The sequence below is a fragment of the Oncorhynchus mykiss genome, chromosome 9, assembly GCF_057628025.1.
Source record: "Oncorhynchus mykiss isolate SJ-2025 chromosome 9, ASM5762802v1, whole genome shotgun sequence".
Classification (NCBI taxonomy): domain Eukaryota; kingdom Metazoa; phylum Chordata; class Actinopteri; order Salmoniformes; family Salmonidae; genus Oncorhynchus; species Oncorhynchus mykiss.
The window spans coordinates 37,843,410-37,855,726 of NC_143030.1; positions in this window are offsets into that span (position 1 = coordinate 37,843,410).

Genomic DNA, 12,317 nt, shown 5'->3' on the forward strand with positions numbered 1-12,317 from the left:
CCACACACACCACACACACAACACACCACACACACACAACACACCACACACACACACACAACACACACAAAACACCACACACACACACAACACACAAACACACACCACACACACACAAAACACACACACACCACACAAACACAACACACAAAACACACACACCACAACACACACCACACACAACACAACACACACACACACAACACACAACAACACACCACACAACACACAACACACACAACACACCATAACACAAAACACACCAAACCACACAACACAACACACACCACAACACCACACAACACACCACACAACACAACACACCACACAACAACACACCACACAACAACACACCACACCACACAACACACAACACACACACAACACACACTCACACAACACAGCACACAACACACACCAAACCAAACCACACAACACACACCACACAACACACCAAACTACACACCACACAACACAACACACAACACAACACACCACACACCAAAAACCACACCACACAACAACACAACCCCACACCACACACACCACACAACACACACACACAATACACCACAACACACACCACACACAACACACAACACACACCACACACACACACACACACACAACACCACCACAACACACACCACCACACACAACACACGACACACAACACACCACAACAACACAACACCACAACACACACACCACACACACACACACACCACCTTCACACACCACACACACACAACACACAACAACACATCACACATCACACAACACACACAACACAAAACACACCAAACCACACAACACAACACACACCACAACACCACACAACAAACCACACAACAACACACCACACCACACAACACACATATACAACACAGCACACAACACACACCAAACCGAACCACAAAACACACACCACACAACACACCAAACAACACACCACACACCACACAACACAACACACAACACAACACACCACACACCAAAAACCACACCACACAACACAACAACACAACACAACCCCACACCACACACACCACACACACAACACACCACACACCACACCACACAAACACACACACAACACACACACCACACACACAACACACACACACAACACACACCACCACACAACAACACACCACACAACACACCAAACCAAAACACCACACAACACACTAAACAACACACCACACAACACACCACACACCACACACCACAACACAACACACAACACACAACACACAACACACAACACAACAACACAACAACACAACAACACACCACACCACACCACACCACACAACACCACACACACACCAAACACAACACCACACACACACCAAACACAACACCACACACAACACACACAACACCACACACACACACAACACAACACACACAAAACACCACACACCACACACACAAACACACAACACAAACACACACAAAACACACAACACCACACACCACACACAACACCACACACCACACACAACACAACACACCAGACACAACACACCAGACACACACCCTAACACACACACACCACAACACACAACACACCAGACACAACACAACAGACACCACACACAACACCACACACACCACAACACACCACACACCACACAACAACACAACACACAACACACAACACACAACACACAACAACACAACACAACACAACAACACACCACAACACACACCAAACACAACACACACAACACACACACACACCACACACACACAACACAACACACCACACAACACAGCACACAACACACACCACACACCACACAACACACAACACACCACACACCACACACCACACACCACACACAACACACCACACACACACAACACACACCACACACCACACACACACACCACACACACCACACACACAACACACCACACACACAACACACCACACACACACACAACACACACAAAACACCACACACACACACAACACACAAACACACACCACACACACAAAACACACACACACCACACAAACACAACACACAAAACACACACACCACAACACACACCACACACAACACAACACACAACAACACACCACACAACACACAACACACACAACACACCATAACACAAAACACACCAAACCACACAACAACACACCACACAACAACACACCACACCACACAACACACAACACACACACAACACACACTCACACAACACAGCACACAACACACACCAAACCAAACCACACAACACACACCACACAACACACCAAACTACACACCACACAACACACAACACAACACACCACACACCAAAAACCACACCACACAACAACACAACCCCACACCACACACACCACACACACACAACACACACACAATACACCACAACACACACCACACACAACACACCACACACCCCACACCACACCACACAAACACACACACAACACACCAAACCACACAACACACACCACAACACCACACAACACACCACACAACAACACACACAACACACACACACAACACAGCACACAACACACACCAAACCAAACCACACAACACACACCACACAACACACCACACACCACACAACACAACACACAACACAACACACCACACACCAAAAACCACACCACACAACAACACAACACAACCCCACACCACACACACCACACACACACAACACACACACAACACACCACACACACACACAACAGACCACACACCACACACCCCACACCACACCACACAAACACACACACAACACACACACCACACACACAACACACACCACCACACAACAACACACCACACAACACAACACAACACACCAAACCACACACCACAACACCACACAACACACAACACACTAAACAACACACCACACAACACACAACACACAACACAACAACACACAACACAACAACACACAACACCACACACACACACCAAACACAACACACACACACACACACAACACACCACACACAACACACACAACACCACACACACACACACAACACAACACACACAAAACACCACACCACACACCACACCACACACAAACACACAACACAAACACACAACACAAACACACAACACAAACACACAACACCACACACAACACCACACAACACACCAGACACAACACAACAGACACCACACACAACACCACACACACCACAACACACCACCACACCACAACACCACACACACACACAACACACACCACACACACACACACACACACAACACCACCACAACACACACCACCACACACAACACACGACACACAACACACCACAACAACACAACACCACAACACACACAACAAAACACACACCACACACACACACACACCACACACACACACCACACACACACAACACAACACCACAACAACATACACAACACACACCACACACCACACACACAACACAACACACACACCACAACACACACCACACCCCACACATCACCACCACACACAACACACCACAACAACATACACACACACACAACACAACACACACACACACCACACAACACACACACACCACACCACACACACCACACAAACACCACACAACACACAACACCACCACAACACACACCACCACACACAACACACGACACACAACACACCACAACAACACACACCACAACACACACAACACAACACACAACAAAACACACACCACACACACACCACACACACACACAACACCACAACAACATACACAACACACACCACACACCACACACACAAAACCACACACACACACCCCACATACACCACACACCACACACAACACCACCACAACACACACCACCACACACAACACACAACACACCACAACAACACACACACAACACAACACACACACACACCACACCACACACCACACACAACACCACACAACACAACACACAACACACAACACAACACACAACACCACAACATCTGCCTCGGATGAGCCAGCCGTGGTCAGGCACCTCAGACTTGGTCACAAATGGATAACTCAGCTCTGCTCGGATGAGCCAGCCGTGGTCAGGCACCTCAGACTTGGTCACAAATGGATAATTCAGCCCTGAACGGATAGTTCAGCCCTGGTTGTGTAGGTCTGTTCTTGGTTTTGATTAAGATCTTTCATCCTTTGCTCTCAACATGCTCCTTAGGTCAACATTTGATATCTTAGCATCAGTTGCATGCTTTGATACCATACAAAGGGTATCAGGTTGTCACTGAACAGTAGTTCTATGAAAAGATGTGACTACACTCTGTAAAATAAAGTCCCCTAGGTCTCTTGAGTAACAATCATGAACAACGCCTTTCGTGGATTACTTTCCTGACATACATAAGGGAACATTTCGGCATTTCGTGTATGATTAGTGAAAAAGTCCATATTGCAAATGTACGGTCCCTTACTAGACGTCCGAAATCGTTTGTAAAATTTGCGGTCGGCGTCGGGCCGTGCGGTAGGGCCGGACCTACCGGGAAGTCATCGAATGAACTTTGTCGGACATTCGGTTTCCGTTTAATAAAATAAACAAGTTTTGGACCATTTTTCCGCTATCCCGGAAATTCCCACAAGAGGGCATACGGAATCATATGGCAATTTGGCAAAACATCACGAGTCACAACGGGGCCTTATCTCAAAAATGGAAAATATTTCGAAGCCAAAACTTGGTGAGCGTAGGTTTGGCATAATGGGCAGTTGGCCCCGAACGGGATGGCGTCTAGGCCTCAACGGTTTTTGAGTTATGGCCATTTTTCTGGGATTAAAGGTCCAAAATGGAAATAGAGAAATTATTTTTCCACTTCAGGTCAAAGTCAAGGAGCCTCCGGTGTCAATAAAAAAAGAACCAGCCATTTATCTATCGTCATTTAAGAGAAACGGAACAATGACAAATTGGTGATGTTCACAAATAGGCGTTTTTTTCCCCCACGGTTACAGATCCAGTTGCAGGGTGTTCATACGAATCTTTTTAAAGTGTGCTGCGGAGCTTTGCGACATTTCTGTGATTTTCTATGATTTTCTGAAATAACACAATAACTCAGTTCTTAACGTAAAGACTTAAAACTCAGGATTATGTAAAGGCATACCCCAATCAGGATATGAGTTTATTTATAGCTTCCTGTGCCAACCAGAAGTGCCTTAAATGGTGTCATAGTGGCTGTTTCCAAGGGTTAAAAAGGTCAGATCTTTTCAAAACTTCATATGTGTGATTAGGCAACCCCCATAAACTGTAAGTCAGTCATTTCTCCCAACAGATGTCAAAGAAAAGCTCTCACACACACACACACAGCAAGGATGGAGTGACAAAGCGCGGTGCTTAAAGACACAGAGAGCAGGAAATGGCATTACCATAATCCCTAGGCCGTACCGAGTTCAACGAGATATCCCGCTTGACCGTAGCTCGCTCGGTCTAGGCGCAGCGACCATTAGAATAGTAGGCCCAAAATGAAGCCTGCCCCACAATGTCATTTGATTTTGGGTGAGAGTGAGAGAACCGTTAGGGTGAGAAGAAAAATTCCACCACAGGAATGTTCCTAAGGTCCTCCCGATCTGTGCAAGCCTAGCCTTGACCGTGTGGCATTAACCCTTAACAGTAAAACAGTGTTTTTTGATCTCACAGATTACAATGACTTCTCTCCCCATAGGAATACATTGCCTGCACCCCTAATTTCAACCTGAGGCCTATGTGGGTTATGAATGCCGTATGTCCTGTCTTCGGTACCAGTCCATCAGGCCACTATGAGGTCTACCTGTGTTGATTCTAAGCTTCCTGGACCAACCGGAAGTGGTTATAATGCCCCTAAAAGTGTATATCCATACCCTGCCTGCAGTTTGACAGACATAGTGCATTCAAGCCTGTGTAAATCAGTCAATTCTTAACGTAAAGACTTAAAACTCAGGATTCTGTAAAAGCATACCCCAATGAGGATATGTGTTGACTTATAGCTTCCTGTGCCAACCGGAAGTGCCATAATTGGTGTCTCAGGGGCTGTTTCGAAGGGTTAAAAAAGTAAGATCTGTCCAAAACTTCATATATGTGATTAGGCAACCCCCATGAACTGTAAAGCAGTCATTTTTCCCAAAAAAATTCAAAGGAAAAAAAAATCACACTAAAACACAACTTGGAAGGAGGGACGTATTGGGGTGCGTAGAGACAAACAGTGGCTGCAATAGTTAGCTTTGTTCGAGCTAAAAAAGAACCGTCAGACCTAGAGTTCCGAAACTTTAGAAACTTGTTCTAGACCTCCGGTCGATGGTGCGTGGTGAGTTACGTGGCTCTAGAAGGTTCTCGGACCGAGAAACAGCCTCGTACATTTGCAATACTTTCAATTCATTTTTGCATCACGAAAATGACGACGTTTAGAAAAGTCTCAGAGACGCAAGGCTAGGTGCATTGAAACCGGCTCGGCCCATAGAGACGGACCCCAACGTTTCTGTCCGATAGCTCGTTCAAGGACCCCGTAGCAAGGCATGGAAATAAGTGGATTTTCAGCACCAATAAGGGTTTTTCTCGGACACCAAATGACCTATCGAGTCGAAACTCGGGATTCGGGGTCGCCTCACATAGGCCTTCACATAATGTCCGAACTGGTCCCGCAGCTAGAACGTAACTATGTGTTTTACCTTTTTATTATGTTTTAAACTGAAGGCGCTGTGAATTATGGGCCTGCTCTGACATATGTGATAGTTGGCTACTAAATGAGTAGGAAAAAGTGGGTTTGGTGTCAATTGATATCCGTTTGGTGTCATAATGACATCTAATTGACTGATGGACACTGACTTGCTAGTTGACTTTTGTGCATTTGCAATATGTTTAAACGGAGAGGGACCATCACCAAAATGGCATTCTGAAATCAACACAAAAAATGGCATCACCATAGTCTCCAGACTGTGCCGAGTTCAACGAGACGCCCCGCTTGACCGTAGCTCGTTCTGAGTGCAGCGAACTTGAAAAAAAGAAGGCCCAAAATGAAGCCTGCCCCACAATGTCATTTGATTTTGGGTGGCAGTGAGAGAACCGTTAGGGTGAGAAGCACAATTCGACCTCAGGTACGTCCCTGAGGTCCTCCCGATCCGTGCAAGCCTAACCTTGACCGTGTGGCATTAACCCTTCACAGTAAAAAGAAGGTGTTTACTTGAAACAGCTTGCTTTGACTTCTCTCCCCATAGGAATACATTGCCTGCACCTCTAAATTCAACCTGAAGCCTATGTGGGTTATGAATGCCTTATGAACCTGTCTTCTATGACAGTCCATCAGGCCACTATGAGGTCTACCTGTGTCGAATCTAAGCTTCCTGGAGCAACCGGAAGTGGTTAAAATCACCCTAAAAGTGTATACCCATACACTGCCTGCAGTTTGATGGACATAGTGCATTCAACCCTGTGTAGATCAGTCAATTCTTAACGTAAAGACTTAAAACTCAGGATTCTGTAAGTGGCTATGTCAATCAAGACATGTGTTTACTTATAGCTTCCTGTGCCAACCGGAAGTGCCTTTAATTGGGTCACACTCTCTGTTTCGAAGGGTTAAAAAAGTCACATCTCTCCAAAACTTCATATGTGTGACTAGGTAACCCTTCTGAACTGTAAATCAGTCATTAATCCCAACAGATGTCAAAGAAAAGCTCCCTCACACACACACAGGAAGGATGGAGTGATAAAGTGCGGTGCTTAAAGACACAGAGAGCAGGAAATGGCATTACCATAATTCCTAGGCCGTACCGAGTTCAACGAGATATCCCGCTTGACCGTAGCTCGCTCGGTCTATGCGCAGCGACCATTAGAATAGTAGGCCCAAAATGAAGCCTGCCCCACAATGTCATTTGATTTTGGGTGAGAGTGAGAGAACCGTTAGAGTGAGAAGAAAAATTCCACCACAGGAATGTTCCTAAGGTCCTCCCGATCTGTGCAAGCCTAGCCTTGACCGTGTGGCATTAACCCTTAACAGTAAAACAGTGTTTTTTGCAATACTTTCAATTCATTTTTGCATCACGAAAATGACGACATTTAGAAATGTCCCAGAGTCGCAAGACTAGGTGCATTGCGGACGTCTCGGCCCACACAACACACAACACACAACACAACAACACACCACACCACACCACACAACACACAACACCACACACACACCAAACACAACACCACACACAACACACACAACACCACACACACACACAACACAACACACAAAAAACACCACACCACACACCACACACACAAACACACAACACAAACACACACAAAACACACAACACCACACACCACACACAACACCACACACCACACACAACACAACACACCAGACACACACCCTAACACACACACACCGCAACACACAACACACCAGACACAACACAACAGACACTACACACAACACCACACACACCACAACACACCACACACCACACAACAACACAACACACAACACACAACACACAACACACAACAACACAACACAACACAACACAACAACACACCACAACACACACCAAACACAACACACACAACACACACACACACCACACACACACAACACAACACACAACACAACACACAACACAGCACACAACACACACCACACACCACACAACACACAACACACCACACACCACACACCACACACAACACACCACACACACACACAACACACAACACACACCACACACACACACCACACCACACAACACAACACAACACACCAAACCACACACCACAACACCACACAACACACAACACACTAAACAACACACCACACAACACACAACACACAACACAACAACACACAACACCACACACACCAAACACAACACCACACACACACACCAAACACAACACACACACACACACACAACACACCACACACAACACACCACACACAACACACACAACACCACACACACACACACACAACACAACACACACAAAACACCACACCACACACCACACCACACACAAACACACAACACAAACACACAACACCACACACCACACACAACACCACACACACCACAACACACAACACACCAGACACAACACAACAGACATTCTGTAAAAGCATACCCCAATGAGGATATGTGTTGACTTATAGCTTCCTGTGCCAACCGGAAGTGCCATAATTGGTGTCTCAGGGGCTGTTTCGAAGGGTTAAAAAAGTAAGATCTGTCCAAAACTTCATATATGTGATTAGGCAACCCCCATGAACTGTAAAGCAGTCATTTTTCCCAAAAAAATTCAAAGGAAAAAAAAAATCACACTAAAACACAACTTGGAAGGAGGGACGTATTGGGGTGCGTAGAGACAAACAGTGGCTGCAATAGTTAGCTTTGTTCGAGCTAAAAAAGAACCGTCAGACCTAGAGTTCCGAAACTTTAGAAACTTGTTCTAGACCTCCGGTCGATGGTGCGTGGTGAGTTACGTGGCTCTAGAAGGTTCTCGGACCGAGAAACAGCCTCGTACATTTGCAATACTTTCAATTCATTTTTGCATCACGAAAATGACGACGTTTAGAAAAGTCTCAGAGACGCAAGGCTAGGTGCATTGAAACCGGCTCGGCCCATAGAGACGGACCCCAACGTTTCTGTCCGATAGCTCGTTCAAGGACCCCGTAGCAAGGCATGGAAATAAGTGGATTTTCAGCACCAATTAGGGTTTTTCTCGGACACCAAATGACCTATCGAGTCGAAACTCGGGATTCGGGGTCGCCTCACATAGGCCTTCACATAATGTCCGAACTGGTCCCGCAGCTAGAACGTAACTATGTGTTTTACCTTTTTATTATGTTTTAAACTGAAGGCGCTGTGAATTATGGGCCTGCTCTGACATATGTGATAGTTGGCTACTAAATGAGTAGGAAAAAGTGGGTTTGGTGTCAATTGATATCCGTTTGGTGTCATAATGACATCTAATTGACTGATGGACACTGACTTGCTAGTTGACTTTTGTGCATTTGCAATATGTTTAAACGGAGAGGGACCATCACCAAAATGGCATTCTGAAATCAACACAAAAAATGGCATCACCATAGTCTCCAGACTGTGCCGAGTTCAACGAGACGCCCCGCTTGACCGTAGCTCGTTCTGAGTGCAGCGAACTTGAAAAAAAGAAGGCCCAAAATGAAGCCTGCCCCACAATGTCATTTGATTTTGGGTGGCAGTGAGAGAACCGTTAGGGTGAGAAGCACAATTCGACCTCAGGTACGTCCCTGAGGTCCTCCCGATCCGTGCAAGCCTAACCTTGACCGTGTGGCATTAACCCTTCACAGTAAAAAGAAGGTGTTTACTTGAAACAGCTTGCTTTGACTTCTCTCCCCATAGGAATACATTGCCTGCACCTCTAAATTCAACCTGAAGCCTATGTGGGTTATGAATGCCTTATGAACCTGTCTTCTATGACAGTCCATCAGGCCACTATGAGGTCTACCTGTGTCGAATCTAAGCTTCCTGGAGCAACCGGAAGTGGTTAAAATCACCCTAAAAGTGTATACCCATACACTGCCTGCAGTTTGATGGACATAGTGCATTCAACCCTGTGTAGATCAGTCAATTCTTAACGTAAAGACTTAAAACTCAGGATTCTGTAAGTGGCTATGTCAATCAAGACATGTGTTTACTTATAGCTTCCTGTGCCAACCGGAAGTGCCTTTAATTGGGTCACACTCTCTGTTTCGAAGGGTTAAAAAAGTCACATCTCTCCAAAACTTCATATGTGTGACTAGGTAACCCTTCTGAACTGTAAATCAGTCATTAATCCCAACAGATGTCAAAGAAAAGCTCCCTCACACACACACAGGAAGGATGGAGTGATAAAGTGCGGTGCTTAAAGACACAGAGAGCAGGAAATGGCATTACCATAATTCCTAGGCCGTACCGAGTTCAACGAGATATCCCGCTTGACCGTAGCTCGCTCGGTCTATGCGCAGCGACCATTAGAATAGTAGGCCCAAAATGAAGCCTGCCCCACAATGTCATTTGATTTTGGGTGAGAGTGAGAGAACCGTTAGAGTGAGAAGAAAAATTCCACCACAGGAATGTTCCTAAGGTCCTCCCGATCTGTGCAAGCCTAGCCTTGACCGTGTGGCATTAACCCTTAACAGTAAAACAGTGTTTTTTGCAATACTTTCAATTCATTTTTGCATCACGAAAATGACGACATTTAGAAATGTCCCAGAGTCGCAAGACTAGGTGCATTGCGGACGTCTCGGCCCACACAACACACAACACACAACACAACAACACACCACACCACACCACACAACACACAACACCACACACACACCAAACACAACACCACACACAACACACACAACACCACACACACACACAACACAACACACAAAAAACACCACACCACACACCACACACACAAACACACAACACAAACACACACAAAACACACAACACCACACACCACACACAACACCACACACCACACACAACACAACACACCAGACACACACCCTAACACACACACACCGCAACACACAACACACCAGACACAACACAACAGACACTACACACAACACCACACACACCACAACACACCACACACCACACAACAACACAACACACAACACACAACACACAACACACAACAACACAACACAACACAACACAACAACACACCACAACACACACCAAACACAACACACACAACACACACACACACCACACACACACAACACAACACACAACACAACACACAACACAGCACACAACACACACCACACACCACACAACACACAACACACCACACACCACACACCACACACAACACACCACACACACACACAACACACAACACACACCACACACACACACCACACACACCACACACACAACACACCACACACACACAACACACCACACACACACACACAACACACACAAAACACCACACACACACACAACACACAAACACACACCACACACACACAAAAGACACACACACCACACAAACACAACACACAAAACACACACACCACAACACACACCACACACAACACAACATACACACACACAACACACAACAACACACCACACAACACACAACACACACAACACACCATAACACAAAACACACCAAACCACACAACACAACACACACCACAACACCACACAACACACCACACAACACAACACACCACACAACAACACACCACACAACAACACACCACACCACACAACACACAACACACACACAACACACACTCACACAACACAGCACACAACACACACCAAACCAAACCACACAACACACACCACACAACACACCAAACTACACACCACACAA